This window comes from Macaca mulatta, chromosome 20, assembly GCF_049350105.2.
Source record: "Macaca mulatta isolate MMU2019108-1 chromosome 20, T2T-MMU8v2.0, whole genome shotgun sequence".
Classification (NCBI taxonomy): Eukaryota; Metazoa; Chordata; class Mammalia; order Primates; family Cercopithecidae; genus Macaca; species Macaca mulatta.
Genome location: NC_133425.1, coordinates 83,799,477 through 83,814,129, shown reverse-complemented (window position 1 = coordinate 83,814,129; position 14,653 = coordinate 83,799,477). Strand labels below are relative to the sequence as shown.

The window sequence follows — 14,653 nt, the reverse complement described above, 5'->3', positions numbered from 1 at the left end:
ACTGTCCTCTGTGCGGACAGGACTCAGACCCGAGCCATGGGCTGTGGCCACGCGGTGCGCAGGCCGCTAGGTGTGGGGGCCCCTTCTGATCTGCCCAGCAGGGACTGGGCATCCTTTACACAGGAAAGCGAGGAAGGACTCAGCCCTTGTGGGCATCATCCTTGCCACTGACCCCTGGGTCCTCATGGCAGGCCCAGAGAGGCAGATGACTTGGCCAGGGTCACACAGCCAACAGCAGAGCAGCTGGGAGCTGAAGGGACAGGCCTCAGGCCTGGAGCGCTCTCAGAGACCCTGCTGCCTCTGTGGAGTCGGGGGGCTGCCTCCTGCGGTCACAGGACCCTCCCACCAGCTTGAGCTGGTGGTATCTCACGCCCCTCCAGAAGTTCCCACACTACAGCTGCCTGGGAACTCCTAATGCAGAGGCTCGCAGGCCCTCTGTCCCCAGCACGAGACTGGTACCTGCGCTTCCAGGCGGCTCTTCCTGCTGTGCCCAGGGACTGCCTGCACCGGGGGAGGAGGGTCCTGCCCAATTTGGGCCAAGGTCTCCAGGGTGGGCAAGGTCCCAGCCTGCAAGCTCCACATCACAGCACCAAGAAGAGTCATGCCGGGTGGGGGGGCCTGGGTGCCCCTTCCTCCTCTGCCACCACCACTGAGGTACCTCCTGTCCCATGACCCCAGGAGGAGTGTCCCTTTCCCTCTTCTGGGCTTCACTGCCAGGGGGCAAAGGCCTGGGAGTCCTTGGGGCCAGGATTCACAGGTGAGGTTTGTTGAGTGAATAAATGACGCTGGGCATCTGAGCACCTTCCTGAACTGCCTCCCTTGTGCTCATGGTGGCTCAGAGGTGATCTGTGATTGTCGCCCTGGATTTATGGGTGAGGAATCCAGGCACAGAGAGGTGGGGAACCCACTCAAGGCCTCAGCCAGTGTAGGCAGGGTCCTCCTGGGAGGGCTGGCTCCTAGCCCTGCACATCTCCTGCCCTGCACTGGGCTTAGCCGTGTCCTGCACGGCTCAGACACCCACTGGGGCCAGGCTGCAGGGGGTAGGAACAGCAACAGCCAGGCCCCACATGAAGCCCAGTCCCACATGTCAGACCTCCTACCCATGGCCAGAGTCCTCCAGGAGGTGATGGAGGAGGAGGGGGCTCAGAGCGGGGGCCTCAGCCCAGATGGAACATCAGAAAGGCTTCCTGGAGGAGGTGGCTTTTACTGAGTCCTGGATGTGGAGAGGAGTGTTGAGAACACAGCTGTGCCCAGTGGCCTTTGTCAAGGAAAGGAGTTGGTCTGATTTATCAAGGGAAGGAGTGAGGCCTGCTGGCTCAGCGGCTGCCATGTGGAACATCAGGTGACACGCCCACCTGCTGGCTCAGAGCTGTGGCTGGAAGCCCTGCCCAGCAGGCCCCAGGAGATGGCTCTCAGGAGGCAGTGGGCAGGCCCGATTACTGTCCTGAGAGGGAGAGGAAGGCCGGGCGGGTGGGGCTGGAGGGGGCCTCAGGACCATCAAGACCAGAGCATCTCCGGCCAGCCTCGGCGCAGGCTGCTGCCTCTACATACCTGGGGAGTCGGGGGCCCCTCAGCTGGGTCACCGCACAACTTCCTGAGGAATGAGAATTTCTTGGCTGCAAAGAAAATGGAAAGCGTGTCAGGACTGATGTGGTGCCTGACTGTGGGCCAAGAGCCCCGGGAGGAGCAGGTGGGAGGGAGCAGCTCCCAGGCAGAGCCGGCTGCAACCTCAGGGCACCAGGAAGCCACCAAGTGCCACCGGGAGATGGGTGAGCTCCTCCCAGAGGTCAGCGGGCAGCTCAGCCGGTCTGGGGGACCCCGAAGGGTTTGGGGGTCACCTGGCTGCCTCAGCCGCAGGTTTGATGGCTATCTTACATTTCTTTTTGTTGGGTCTTTTGTATGCACAGATTGTGTATTCACGTGGCTCCAAAGCTCAAGACTCTATTACAAGTCAGTGAGAACGCTGCCCCTCCCATCCCTGCCACGATCCCTCCCCAGCCCCACTGGGAAGACTAGAGGAGCTTCTGGTGTTTCCTCCCAGAGTCCCTTGATGCAAACACCAGCACACAGGAACACACACTCCCTTTCCTCCTTCCTTGATCAGAAGATCATCGGCTACACTCACTGTTGCCCTCCTGACTTTTTTCATTTAACAATATATCCTGGAGATAATTCCACAATATTCCATGAAGAGCTTTCTCACTCTCTGTCCACTTGTCCTCCCATCCAGGCTGCAGAGCACCCAGACCTGTCTGGATGGACACTGGGCTGCAGCCTGCATTCGGCCCTTAGAAACAACACAGCAATGGTCTTCACGTGGTGACAGCCTGTGCTGCAAACACTGCGGGCCTAGCTGCATCAAAGGGCACCTGCGTTTGACATTTGGAGGGAGATTGTCCAATTGTCAATCTCTGTGATGGTTTTAAAATATGGCCACACATTCTTTAACCCTCCTCCCTTCAAGAGGTGGAGCCTCATTCTCCCCACTTGAACACAGCTGAGCTTTTTTTACTGCCTCACCGCTAATGAACAGAATATGCTGGAAGAGGGGGTGCTGGACTTCAAGACTGGGCTCTAAAAGGCATTGCAGCTACCTCCTTGCACACTTAGATCACACATGTGGGGAAGCAGCTGCCATGCTTTCAGGGCACTCAAGCAGCCCCGTGGAGAGGCCATGAGGTGAGGAACAGAGGCCTCCTGCCTGTAGCTGTGTGAGGTAGCCACCTTGGAAGTGGCTTCCCCAGCCTCAGTTGGGCCTTTGGATGATGCTGCAGCCCATGCTGACATTCTGACCACAACCTTGTGAGGGAACCCGAGCCAGAACCACCTGCTAGGCTGTACCTGCATCCTGACCTTTGGAAACTAAGAGATAGTAAAGGTTTGTTGTTCCAGTCTGTTCTTTATTATACGGGAATAGACAACCAGCTCATGCCCCTCCTAGCAATGTAGAGAACGCAAAGGCCCTAATGTGAGTCCCTGTGTCACAAGAGGAAGCGTGACCTTACCAAGAGATGGATAGACTGAGGCTCAGGGAGGGTGAAGAACTGTAGGAAGCCACTGGGACTCAGCAGTAGAGCCTTTGCCACACTGTCCTATCCATCTGTTCATGTATCCATCCACCCACCCACCTATCCATCCATCCACCCACCCACCCACCCATTCATCCATCCATCCATCCATTTACCCACCCACCCACCCATCCATCACCCACCCATCCATCCATCTATCCACCCACCCACCCATTCATCCATCCATCCATCCATTTACCCACCCACCCACCCATCCATCACCCACCCACCCATCCATCACCCACCCATCTATCCATCTATCCATCCATCCATCCATCCATCCATCCATCCACCCACCCACCCACCCCCCCATCCATCCACCAACCCATCCATCCACCAACCCATCCATCCATCCATCCATTCATCCATCCATCCACCCATCCATCCATCCATCCATCCATCCATCATCATCCATCTATCCACCCATCCATCTATCACCTACCCATCCATCCACCCACCTACTCATCCATCCAGATACACACCTACTCACCCATTCATCCATCTATCCACCCATCCATTCATGCACCCATCCATTAATCCATCCATCCATCCACCCACCCACCCATCCATCTGTCACCCACCCATCTATCCATCTACCCACCCATCCATCCACCCACTCATCCATCACCCACCCACCCATCCATCTACCCACCCATCCATCCGTCACCCACCCATCTATCCATCTACCCACCCATCCATCCACCCACTCATCCATCATCCACCCACCCATCCATTTACCCACCCACCTATCCACCCTTCCACCCATTCATCCACCCATCTATCCACCCACTCACCCATTCATCCATCCACCTGCCCATCCCCCTATCCCCCCATCCCCCCGCCCATCCCCCTATCCCCCCATCCACCTGCCCATCCACACATTCATCTACCCATCCATCCATCAAACACTCACCCATCTATCCACCCACCCATCCATCCATCCCCCCATCCACCTGCCCATCCACACATTCATCTACCCATCCATCCGTCAAACACTCACCCATCTATCCACCCACCTATCCATCCATCCGCCCACCCATCCATCCACCCATCTATCCACCCACCCACTCACCCATTCATCCATCCACCTGTCCATCCTCCCATCCACCTGCCCATCCACCCATCCATCCATCACTCACCCATCTGTCCACCCACTCATTCATCCATTCATCCATCCATTACCCACCTATCCATCCACCCACCCATCCACCCTTCTACCATTCACCTACCCGTTTATCCACCCACTCACCCATTCATCCATCCACCTGCCCATCCACCCACCTATCCACCCATCCATCCATCTATCACTCACCCATCCATCCACCCACCCACCCATCCACCCACTCACCCATTCATCCATTCACCTGCCCATCCCCTAATCTACCCACTCATTCACCCATCCATCCATCCATCCATCCATCCATCCATCACTCACCCATCCACCTTTCTACCCATTCATCCACCCATCCACCCACTCACCCATTCATCCATCCACCTGCCCATCCCCCCTAATCTACCCACTCATTCACCCACCCATCCACCCATCCATCCACGAGTCTTTGAATTTGTGTCGGATGCTGTGTCAGGCACTGGGCACACAGTGATGTGACAGACTCACAACCTTGGGCTGACCAGAAAGTCAGTGAGTCAAGAAATTGCTGCAAATGAGGAAGTTACAGCCCAGAGAGGTGGTGTGATGGGTCCAAGGTCACACAGCCCACACAGCCAAGCTCAGATTTGAAGGCAGGACTGCCTGTAACTGTGCTGCTTCTGTGCTGAACAAAGGGTGGCCCTGCCCCACTGCCTCCACAGCCTGTCCCTCTGTCCTTCCTATCCCCTGGGGTGGCCCTGCCTCTGCCTGCCCAGCTTGCAAGCAGAACTTGGCCATACCATCCCCTTTCCTCTGTCCCACGACAGCAGGGACATTTGCCTGCAGCACCCTGGGGCACTCGAGGGCCAGTTGCCAGCTCTCCCTCCAGGAGCTTGCGGTCGTGTCCCAGTCCTCGGACCTGGGGTGGGTGGGCATGGGGGTGGCGTGTGCTCCAGGCCTTGGGTTCTGGCCCTGCCCAGGCTCTTGGCAAAGCCCCTTGGTGCCAGCCCGTCGGTGTGGGTTACAGGAGGCCGGACCCCTTTGAAGTCGGGAGATCCTATCCCCCAGATCCAGGGCTGGCCCCAGGGAGACCCCGGAGGAGTGTGAGCGGCTCCTTTTCTCTCAGAAACAGGAACTGTCCCCTCTTTAGCCGGCCAAGTGCTCTGGTAACTCAAGAGCGGGTCGGGGTGGCTCTGGCTGGGGGTGTGGGGAACGTCAGTGCCTGAGAGGAGGGGTGCCCCCACCTGGGCTCCTGCCCCCACGCCTCTGCCCCACACCTGGCCGCTGCTCCCAACCCTCTTCTCCTCACCTCCTCTTTCAACCTGCTCAGTTTAAGCCTCTCCACCCTTGAGGGTCAGGTTCTCCCGATTCGCCCCGGCCCCACCCCTGGCTCTTCCTCCCCAGCCCCTTGCTCTGCTGGAGAAGATCCCTTGGGTTGCCCCTCCCCTTTCCCTTCTTCCCGACCCCCACTCGCTCCTGGCCGACCATGCAGGGGGCTTTGGGGCTGGCTCGACCTGGGCTTGACTCTCAGCTCCGGCACTCCCTGACTGTGGGATCCAGGCCTTGTCCCAGCCTCTCTAAGCCCGTTTTCCCACCTGTAAAATGGGGATGATCAGAGTCTTGACCTCACAGGATGTGGTCAGAGGGTTAAACAGAACAACGCAAGCCACCTTATGGAGCACACAAACCAGCACACAGTGAGTGCCCCGCAGACGTTTGCTCAGAAGCATGGCATCCCTCTTCCAGGAAGCCCTCCTGGATTGCGTGTGGTATGAACTCCTTGGGCATGTGTCTCCATGATCCCACAATTCTCAAAGGGCGCCTGCCCTTCCACATCCTGGTGGCCATCCCCTGGGGACCGGGAGCCCTGCACACTCGGCTGCACTGCCCAACTGAGTGCCACTGTCCAATCGGGTCTTCTGGCCTCAGTTTCCCCAACTGTAGATGGAGGTTGAATCTGATGGGTCCTTGGGCCTGTCTGTGACACCCTGATATCAATGCTCATGAAGTCCCACTCGCAGCCAGGCATCCCGAGCAACCCGCTCCTCCTCCTTGCGAACGGTCCCGGCCCTTTCAGCTGCAGCCGTCCCTGGCTTGGGGTAGGCTGTATTCCCCTGGTTGTTTCTGCTGTTGTCAGGGCTGGCCCATGCCCTCCCAAACAGCAGGCACTGGCTCTCCCTTTCTTCTCGACCCCTCTGTGGGAAGAGCGGGAAGTGTGGGGTTCCTGGCGAGGGGGAGCTGTGGGAGAGCTGCCCTTCTTCCCCTGTCCCCATCCGTGTGAGTGGAGCCTGGTGCACACGCCCTGTCTTCCCCACACATGGTACCTGCGTGTGGCCCCTGCTTTCTGGACATGGCACTGGGGAAGGACGGCATGGCTGAGAGCTGAACCTGCAGTCGGGATCTGGCTCCCACCTGTGGTCAGGGTCTGCCACTGTGTCCTGTGTGACCTCAGGCCGGCCTCCACCCCTCTCTGTGCCTTCTGCCCTTTGGCAGAGGAGGGCACTGGGTGAGCCCCACAGGCCCCTGAGTCCTGCCTGGCTCAATCCCAGCTCCAAGGCCCTGGCCTGAGAGAGAAGGGTGGGCACTTAGGGCCTTCTGGGTGACCTGAGCGGCTGCTCTGATGACATGACCCTCAGCTGAGGCCTGGCCTTGGGTGAGGGTCTCTCAGGCATGGCGTTGGGGGCATTCCTGGCTGTTGGAGGAACGTTGAGGAGGGGCGGAGTGCTACTGAGGGGCACATGGCTTCAAGGGGTGGGGCCAGCATGGACTTCGGGGGCAGGGAGTGGGAGGCTGCTGGGGTTAGGGAGGTTGTCCACACCCAATCCCAGGGCCCCACCTGTCCTACCCTGGACACGAACAAGGGCCAAGAAATATGTGCCATGGGGTGGGACCGGGCTGGGAAGAGCAGCTGGGCTTCCAGGCCAAATGAGGGAAACTGAGGCTCACAGAATCTGCCCAAGGTCACACCGCAAGTCTGGAGAGCAAAGCTGGGGTCAGGATGTTGGCCTCCCACGCTGAGCTCTCCCCGTCTGTTTGGGAGGCACCAGCCCGTCCTGGGAGCAGCTCGGTCCACTCTGTCGGTTCTCTCCGGCCTCTGGCTGCCCACCAGGGCTGAGCCTGCCCGAGCTGTGTCACCCTGGGCACCATCCCCTGCTGTCTGCATCCCCTTCCATGGCCTGGCACGGCCCCTGCAGCCAGCTGGCCTCACCCCGATGGGTGTGGAGCACAAAGTCAGACGCCATGTGTGCCAGCGCCGCTGGGCAGGGGCCTCCGGTCCCAGGTCACCCGAGACAGCGAGGCTGGGAAAAGGGAGGAGTTCGGCTGTGTCCACAGCCTCTGTGCCCCGGCCTTCATCCTGAGCATCGTGTCTGCCCATCACACCCATCTGCCCCATTCACAGCGTAGGCAGGCAGCCAGGATCACCCCAAACCCTGGCGGAGCCGAGCAGCCCAGGAGAAAAGCACGGGGGCCTCCCGTCTGCAGTCCTCGCCATACGGGGCCGCAGCGCTGCTGCCTTCTGACATTTATTTCACAAACATTCTCCTTTCCTTTTGCTTCAAACGCTGCTGCTTTGCTTAAAAACTATCTGTTACCTGAGTGCTCAGATAAACCTTTGCAGGTAAAATTATATCTGAGATATGGCCCGGAGGGTACGTTTAAGAATACGGTGCAAATTATCAGCTGCATTTATCTTAATTACTTTGGGGGAAAGTGGAGGCCGGTGTTGGAGGGGCTGGGGAATGGTGTTCGTCCCACCTTATCGGGGTGCCTATTTGAGATCCTTTAACAGGAGGGAGATAAGGGGGCACATGGAAAGAAAATGATGTCTTCGAAAATGACAGGGAGGTGGCTGGGGGCGGTGGGGATTTGTGCTTAAAGACGGAGCCCTGCCACCCACTGAAATTGCTGAGAGCTGGCACACGGCAAGAGGCAGGCGAGAACGGCAATCCCCCCTTCTCTGCCGCTCCGTGCCACAAAGGCCAATATTCAGGGGGTCATTACCCAGAAGGACACCAGGACCTCACCAGTGGCCAGGCCCCAACCCAGCTCTGCCCAGTCTCCTAGACAACCCTCCACAGCCTCATCAAGATGGGCCTTCAGCTCTAGCTCCAATGCCGCCTCCTCCAGGAAGCCCTCCCTGACCACAGAGCTGTTGCTGTTGGTCCTGGCTCTGTAGATGGTGTCCATTTGCTGCTGTACTGTCCCCTGTCCTCACTATCGGCATCACACCGGTCAGGGCCGCAGGTCTTCTGCTCGCCCCCATCCTGGGCCTGGCAGAGAGTTGGTGCTCAGGAGCCCGGGGGCGGGGGGTCCAGCTGGGGCAGCTGTTATTCCTGGGGTCTCTGGGAGCTGCTCCTCTAACCTGGGGCTCTAGGTTAGGGCAAGGGACCAATTCAGGTGGGGTGCAGGGTGGGGACAGGCCTCCCCTGTGAGCGCACACGTGGACACACTCATGCACACATGTACAGGTGTGTGCACAGTTATGCATGCTGTTCCATGCACACGCCTGAACACACGCTAATATATGTATACAGCTGCACATGCATATGCACAAGTGGGCTCACACACACTCCCCTGCCGGGCCGTGGGGGGCTTTGGGGCCTCATTTCTACAGGAGACTCTGAGAGCTCCCCAGCGCCGGGAGGTGGAGGCACTGTCCAGTAGAGGTGGGCGTGCGACCATAGCAGTCTGTCCAGAAATGACTTTGGAGACACAGCCTCTAAATGTAAATGCCGTACCAGAGCCCAGCAAATGCCAGCTGCCTCCATCAGCACATTTGTCTGAGGGTCCTTCTCCCCTGCCCAAAGGGTGTAGGAAGAAGGACCATGTGGGGGGAGTGAGAACTGTCTGGGGGCCGCCCTGCCAGGCATCTGGCTTGTGGGGACTGGATTGGGATTCATTGGCCTCAGGAACCTTCTGGCGGAGCCAAGGTGAATAAAGCCAGGCGGGTGTCCCAAGGCTGAGACGGCTCGTCCAGGGCGTGGAGGCGGCAGGTGGTTAGAACGGGCGACGGTGCCCACAGCCCCAGAACCCACTTTAAAAACTAAAGAAGGGGGTGCCTTTCTCTCATTGGCCGCTCGAGCCTTGGATTTCTAGAACGAGGATCTTTGAGGGTATCTCGGTGTGCCCACTTCACAGAGGGGAACAGTGGCTCAGAAAGGGTGCGGGCCTGCCCCGGGCCACACAGCGGCGGAGCCTGGGTTCTCTCGCCCCTGGCTTTGAGCTCCCTCTCAGTGACGCTCAGGCAGGGTGGTTGGGGGCCTTGCTCTCGGCCTCCCGGGGAAGGCAGAGAAGACAAGCAGCCCTCCAGGTGCCAAGCAGCAGCTCTGGAAAAGGGCAGGCGGCGCCCAGGTCTGCCTTTCTCTCGGAGCTGCAGCCCTCACCCCGTCACACAGAGAAGGAAGCCGAGGACCAGGGAGACTCCATGGGACCCCAGGAGGATGCCCTGTGTGGGTGGGTGGCTGACCTTGACCCGACAGTCCCCAGGCCCTGAGGTAGACCCGACCCCAGGACAGGCGCCTGCTCAGGCTCTGGTCCCCCAAGAGGAGCCCTGGATCTCCTCCCAGGGAGTGAGTGCGCCGTTTCCCTGCAGGACCCTCTGCAGGCTGGGCCCTGTGGAGGGAGCCCTGGAAGGGTGAAGGATGTGTGGCCCTGCGGGGCTTTGATTTTATGGGCAAGGTTGTCACCGTCCCTCCCCTAAAACCACTGATCACCACCTGACTGCTTGTTGAAGATAGAAACCGTCGTTATTCTCCATTACTCTTTCCCGGTGAAGCCCTGTGTGCCGTTTCTCTCGGTAATGGTGGTGCCGTCTGAAGTGGCTTCTTTCAGTGGCCTTTTCTGGGGCCTACCTAGACCCTCTGGGTCAGAAGCTTCGGGCTAGGTCCAGAGCTTGCCTTGGAGATCCTGCCGAAGTCACACACCGCTGAGATTCCGGTGTGACACTGCGAAGCTGGTCTGTGGGCGGTCGGACGGGAGGCCTGGGAGTGTCTTCTGTCTTCCAGCGTGGGGAAGGCCCAGCAGGCCCATCTCACAGATGAGGACGCCCAGGCTGCCAGAGCGCAAGTGAACTTCGAGCAGCCGCCTGGACTCCTCCCTGCCGTCAAGTGGCCTCCTGAGAAGGTCACGGCCTCTGGTTTTTGGGAACGGAGTCCATCCCGCCTCGAGTGAGGTTTCCGCATGAGAAACTGGGACCGATGAGGCCCACGTGGGGTCACCTGGTCCTCCCAGTGCCCCAGCAGAGGTTTAATGAGCTGTCTCCTGAGTGACATGATTAATGGGCTTCTCCGAGGCCTGGTGGCTGTGTTAATTACTCTCCTGCCGCTGTGGGGTTCGGAATCATATCAGCCTCTTTTTCAATTAAAAGTGATTATAATTTTACCTCCTAAGGACAAGAGGATTAGTGGAGTGCCCGGGGTGGGAGCTGGGTGGGGATGGGGTGTCCGCACTCTGGCTCTGCAGCGCTGGCAAGTGAGCCGTCCTGGGAGGGGCTGGGCTGTGTGCCTGCTGCCCCGGCTCGAGGAAGGGCGCCATGAGCACCGACTGTGTGCCGGGCGTGGCCTTCCAGGCAATCGGTCCAACGATCATGCCGGGCTTGGGAGCTACACGCCTGGAAGAAGCTGTCGGTGCCGGTTTGCAGATGAGGAAATGGGGCTCAAGTGTTAGTGCTGGGTTCCAGGGCACATGGCTTAGACGTGGGGCTGGGACGTGCACCCAACTCTGGCCACTTCCGGGCTCTCTTGCTGCTCCTAGACAAGCTGGGTCGGTGTCCTCCTGCCCCTGGAAGACATCCTGCTGGGTGGCCACCTGGAGTGCCATCTGTGATTTTCCAGACACTTCGCAAAGGGGGCCTGAGCGATGGGGATTGTCACTGCCCTGCCATTCCCACGCTGGGGGCTCAGTCTCAGTGTGTTCAGCTGTAAAATGGGCACAGCACTGCCCCCGCTGCACAGGCCCCTGGGTTCCTAGGACACAGAGCCTTCCTCCCTCCTCCAGCCAGGGGTGGAGTCTTGCTGAGGTTTGAGGAGGGGCTTGGGGGAAGGGCCTTGGCTCCTGAGGTCCTGTGGCAGTGCAGTGAGCGATGGGCTGTTCAAGGCCCTGGGTGGCAGGCTGCGGTGGGGGCTCCTGGCCCCTCTCCAGGACCCTTGCTTAGCTGTGACTGGCACTGGCCTGACCGACCCTGAGATCCCAGAGGGCCCCTGATGTTCTGGGTGGTCACCGGGCCAGCACTGCCTCCTGAATCCTCTCAAGGCCCCACGAGGTGGCTCTGTTCCTCCCCATTGCTCAGATGAGAAACTGAGGCTCAGAGAGGGGAAGGGACTTTTCCAAGGCCACACAGTGGGAAGTGGCACCCGGGACCGGAGTCTCTGCAAGGCCGAGGCATAGCCCTTCCCTGTTGCAAGTGTCTCCTCGAGGCTACCTGGGTCCTGGTGTGGCTGACCCTGCTGTCCCCACTCGCTGTGTGGCCTCAGCTTGTCTCTGGGCAGCTGGAAACCGGAGGCCTGGCTGTGCTCCCTTCGGCCCCGCCCTAACTGGCTGACCCATGGCTCTGGGAAGGCCAGGCTGGGTGGTGGTGGACATCTGGACGGGGCTGTCCTGCGCGTGGACCTCTGGCCACAGTGGCCTGGCGAGGGGCGGCCCTGTGCCGCCTGGGCACTGAAAAGCCCTGTTCCCTGGGGTGGGGGAAGCTATCCCCCAACTGGGACATCCTCCTGGGTTTGGCCTGTTCTCGAGAGCAGGAGGCCACAGCCAGGACAGAGGAGGCCTCTATGGTGCCAACCTGAGGCCACAGGGCCTGCCTCTCCCTCAGACCCTCCTCCTTTGGGCCCGCTCCCAGGCCACAGCTTGCTCCCAATCCAAGGCAGCTCTGCTGGGTCTGGGGGCCTCTGCCCTCACGGCTCTCTCCCGGGAGGCTGCCACCTTTCAAATCCCGGCTCCGCAGCATCCCTGGGCCTCCGGCGACTGGAGTCTGTGGTCCCCAGGGCTCTTCAGGGTGGAAGTAAGGAGACCGTGGCCTCCTCCAGGCGCCCCCGAGGCCAGATGCCTTCACCCCGCACCCACGTTTGCTCCCATTTCCCGATGCCCAGCAGGCATTTGTGTTGGGAACTGAAGCCCGGGTGTGATGGGATCCGTGGCCATGTCCGACCTGGAGGCCCGTGGCCTGTGGGGAGCAGCCTGAACCCAGGTGGGGGCTTTGGGCTTCCAAGGTTGGACTCTACTCTGTCTTCCCGGGGACTCAGGATCTAGGCCCTGAGGGTGACAGGGTGTGGACCCACCGCAGGGAGCCAGCCCTGAGCGCCTGCAGCCTCCAGCTATCCTCAGGGAGTCCCAGACCCAAGGGTGTAGGGAACGCCTGGATGCTGAGGGTCCCAGGCGGCTCCGCTGCACAGTCTTGGGGGTGTCACTGGCCAGGTGGTGGCAGGGCCCTTCTCCTCACCGCTCTTGGCAGAGGCTCAGGGTCACTGTCTCTAAGTGCCACCACAGCGCCTGCTTCCACGGCACCTGCCTCTACTGCACCGGCCACCGCACGCACACAGCCCTGGGGGCTGGCCCAGTCGCTCTCCCCACTGTTGCAGAGCCTGTGGAGGCCTCTGTGGCACTGTCCAGGCGCTGAGGTATGGAGCCCAGGAGCTGGGATCTCCCTGGGTGCTGCACCCTCTGGACCACAGCTGCCGTCAGCACTGCCACAATCACCGCATTTCAGAGCTGAGAAGACTAAGCTCAATGCCCAGCTAGAGGCAGTGGTGGGACTGACTGAACCCCGTCTATAACTCTGCCTCCAGTTCTGCAGGACACCCTCCGAGGCTCGCTCCGGACAGAATTGCTTCTCCAGAGGCCTGAGTTCACTGGCAGGCAGGATAGCGGGACCCAGTGGGGCTGAGCAGGGCTGCCACAGAGCCCAGGGCTCCCCAATTTCAGAAAAACTCAGAAAACACATCTGTGCCGGGAAAGCCGTGGTGCCCCGGGCCTCGGTCTGCCAGGGTGCCCCGGGCCTCGGTCTGCCAGGGTGCCCGCTGGCCTCTCCTTTGCTGTCTCCTCACTCCCGTGCTCCTTCTACCACCTCCAGGGCCCACAGGCGGGTGTTTTGGGGGTGAAGGGAAGGGAGGGGCTGAGGGGAGAGACAGAGCTGGTCTCCTGGAGTGTCACTGCCCAGGCCGCCAGTCTCAGCACCCAGCCATCTCCAGCTGCTCTGCCTCCTCGGTCCCGGCCTTTCATGCACACTGGATTGCAGCTGTCCCATTTATCAGGTGCGTGCGGGGACCCAGATTTTAATTAGCTTTAGGCACGACTATGGCCCCCGTGCCTTGGATAAGGCAGAGATAATGACCCAGATTTGTTCAAGGAGGGAGCAATGGGGATGCCACACCGCTGACACCTGGCCTGGTGACACCGTGGTGGGCCCTGGGTCTCTCGGTGACCCTCCCACTCAGGTGGGGGTCACAGGGCTCCCATGCCCGCAGTTGGATAAGCGGCCACTGCTGCCCGGACCCCAGCTGTGGCTGCGGCTGTGGCTGTGGCTGCCAGGACACAGAGCACAGTGGCAGGCTTTCTGATTTTTCAGGAAAAGCCAGAAATCCAGGTTATAAAGTGAAATCTCCCCATTTTAAAACTTTGGCAAGAATTCATGTAAAACAAGGAACTACTATGTGGGCCAAAGCTGTGGGCGTGGCTTATGGCATGTGAGCGTTCTCTCTGGGCTGCACATTTTCCAAGTGTCCCCGCCCCGACGAGGTCCCCCATTCACCCACTCGCTCTTTCCGGTGGATTAACCGAGCATGGAGACATTGCTGTGGATGAGACAGACTGACAGACAGCCCTTCCTGCTCCCCACTCCGGCCACATGCTGACATCCCGGGGGCCCAGTCTGGGGCAATTCTAGGACGGAACAAAGGTCCCTGACTCTGGCTGGGTCTGGGCTGCTGTGCCCAGGAAACGTCAAGGGTTTCTGGAACTGCCATCGAAGCAGGAAAAGCCTTCACTGGCAAAGACCTCATGAGCTCCGATGCAGCAGCTCAGAGAGGTTAAGCAAGGTGCCTACAGTCACACAGCAGGCTGTGGAGAGGGCACTGGCAAGGGAAGGTGGGCACCAGGCTGCGCAGAGGCCTGCATGCCCAAGTGGGGCTGGCGGACGTGTGTTACCTCGGGCCTGGGACTGGAGAGGGGCTGGCAGAGCAGGGTGGGCCTGGGGCAGGGGCCTGGTGGGCTCCTGATGGAGGGTGGGGCTCTATGCTGTCTCCTGCCTCCCCCACCGCCCCCCGCACCTCCCTGGCCTGAGGCTGACTTGGCTCTGTCAGGAGACCGAGGCGAGACCAGCAGGGACTTGGGACCTCAGGTCTGCCCAGTGGGGCAGTGGCCCCCAGCTCCTTCCCAGAGCCTTTGGCCTCCCCTCCCAGGGCCCTGGCCGTCCACAGCCAGCAGCTGGACCTGGCCTTGCTGTCCCACACTGCACCAGGGCTCCATGAATACCAGGGTTTCGTCTCTTCTGAGAAGGCAG

General features: G+C 60.1%; 1 protein-coding gene across 3 annotated transcripts in view; it reads right to left on the bottom strand.

The window, feature by feature from the left end:
- Nucleotides 1–14,653, bottom strand: part of ZNF469 (zinc finger protein 469) — a 337,361-nt gene that overhangs the window by 14,298 nt on the left and 308,410 nt on the right. For all 3 annotated transcript variants that reach the window (XM_077986691.1, XM_077986692.1, XM_015126783.3), the window contains one exon: nt 1,552–1,616. The gene's annotated coding sequence lies outside the window, so the exon portion shown is untranslated. The remainder of the gene's footprint in view (nt 1–1,551; nt 1,617–14,653) is intronic.